Source organism: Leucoraja erinacea, unplaced genomic scaffold, assembly GCF_028641065.1.
Source record: "Leucoraja erinacea ecotype New England unplaced genomic scaffold, Leri_hhj_1 Leri_927S, whole genome shotgun sequence".
Lineage (NCBI taxonomy): Eukaryota > Metazoa > Chordata > Chondrichthyes > Rajiformes > Rajidae > Leucoraja > Leucoraja erinaceus.
In genome coordinates, this window is record NW_026576869.1 from 37,501 (window position 1) to 40,000 (window position 2,500).

The 2,500-nt window shown below is 43.7% G+C and overlaps 1 protein-coding gene across 1 annotated transcript in view; it reads left to right on the forward strand.

Moving 5' to 3' along the window:
- rbm8a (RNA binding motif protein 8A) overlaps positions 1–2,500 on the forward strand; it is a 10,314-nt gene that overhangs the window by 1,042 nt on the left and 6,772 nt on the right. The window lies entirely within an intron of this gene.

Genomic DNA, 2,500 nt, shown 5'->3' on the forward strand with positions numbered 1-2,500 from the left:
AATATACACATAGTGTACAGTATTGTAGCAGAGAGTCACACAGGGGGTTCAATAGTGTACTGTATTGTAACACAGCACCGACACAGGGGGTTCTATATATATATACACTGTACAGTATTGTAGCAGAGAGTCACACAGGGGGTTCAATATTGTGCTGTAGTGTAGCTGAGAGTCACACAGGGGGTTCAATAGTGTATAGTATTGTCACAGAGTCACAGCACCGACACAGGTGGTTCAATAGTGTACAGTATTAGAAACATAGAAACATAGAAATTAGGTGCAGGAATGGAGGCCATTCGGCCCTTCGAGCCTGCACCGCCATTCAATATGATCATGGCTGATCATCCAACTCAGTATCCCGTACCTGCCTTCTCTCCATACCCCCTGATCCCCTTAGCCACAAGGGCCACATCTAACTCCCTCTTAAATATAGCCAATGAACTGGCCTCAACTACCCTCTGTGGCAGAGAGTTCCAGAGATTCACCACTCTCTGGTGTATTGTAGCTGAGAGTCACACAGCACCAGACATATTGTCAAGTCATATTTATTTCTATAGCACATTTAAAAAACAGCTCTCGTTGGCTAAAGTGCTTTACATTTGTTATAAGAATAGCACAATAATAATAATAATAATACATTTTATTACGCTCAAAGTCCAGACAAGTACCAACATTACATTAAAAAATGCATTGCATATTAAATATCATAAAATATATATATAAAATCTTGGTATATCACTTATAAAAACATCATAATTTATATATCAAAAAACCCCACAATACATAAGTTAAAAATCCAGATTAAAAGAATGATCAATGTCCTACAACGAGACAACGATACCAGCTGGGATTCGCAGCGTGTCGTGCTAACCCTTACGTTTGACAAGGCCACAATAATTACATTTATCCAGCAAATGAATTTATACATGTGATGTCTTATGATAGCTTCTAAAGTACTGCGGAACAGCAGAAGTGAACAGCTGACATTTGCCGTGGTGATTTTAAGATCCAAAATATCGGGAATTATCGCGTTTGCTCGCTGAATTTCATCAAAAGTAAGGCATTATTAACTTACTTTTGATGAAATTCAGCGAGCAAACGCGATAATTCCCGATATTTTGGATCTTAAAATCTTCACGGCAAATGTCAGCTGTTCACTTCCGCCGCTTTCTACCTTCAGTTCCCTCTTGTAATTACCTCACTTTCTATCTTTTTTTTTTGCCTGAAAATTTAGGTCGCTGTGCTTCACGGTCACTCCGACTAGCACATAAAATTTCAGCTCAAAAATCGGCCGTTTTCCATGTTTTTAACGGGTGGGAAAGTGCGTGTTTCCCCATTCACTTACATGTACCAAACTGAGAGATGTCCTCCAGTTAAAATTTTCGGTCACGTGAGGGGGGGATCTACACTCATTTGACCTTTGGTGAAATCACCCTATACATGTAGCCCTCGCTCAGTAGACGCCAGGAAAGGCTTGGGAGTATAGATAAGTTTTTAGTTTTGACTTAAAAGAGTCGATGGAGGGGGCTGTTCGTTCTGATGGGAAAGGGGATGCTGCTGTTCCACAGTCTAGGGGCTGCAACCGCAAAGGCGCGGTCCGTCGCCCCTGAGCTTATGCCTAGACCGCGGGATATTCAGCAGCCCCAAGTCGGCCGATCTGAGGGGCCTGGAGGTGGTGTGGTGGGTGAGAAGGTGGGGGCAAAGCCCATTGAGGGCTTTGTAGACATGGAATAGAATAGAATAACCTTTAATAATCCTTTACAGGAAATTACAGTGCCACAACAGCTTCAAGACAGACATAACACCACACATTTCAACAGATATCTTCAATACATAATAAGTTAAAATTTTTGTGCATTATAAAACCTTATAGCAGCTGGTATACAAGACTTCCTATGTCTCTCCGTTTTGCACATTGGTGCAATCAGTCTCTGACTGAAGATGCTGCACTTGATCACCTTCAGGGCGTGGAGTGGGTGAGTGGGGTTGGTCATTATTGAGCCTAGTTTTTTCAGAGTTCTGGCCTCTGCCACCTGCTGCACCGTTAGTTGCTCTGCCCCAACCACTGAGCCGGCCTTCCTGATCAGCTTGTCCAGTCTGTTTTTGTCCGCTATTCGGGCGCCTTCTCCCCAACAGGCCACAGCAAAAAACAGAGCACTGGCCACCACTGAATGGTAGACACTGCACAGTAGGGGTTGACAGATATTAAATGACTTTAGCCTCCTTAAAAAATACAATCTACTTTGTCCCTTCCTGTACACCGCCTCCATATGACTCTTCCAGTCCAGCTCACTGTCAAGCTGCACACCAAGGTACCTGTGGTTGGCGACCACCTCCACCTCAGTGCCCCTGATGGTGATTGGTGTTGGTTGAGTCCTCCTCCTCCCCCTCCTGAAATCCACAACTATCTCCTTCGTTGGAGGAGGATCTTCAAGTTTAATATTGTACAATATTGTCGCTGATAGTCACACAGCACCGAACACAGGCCCTTCGGCCCAAC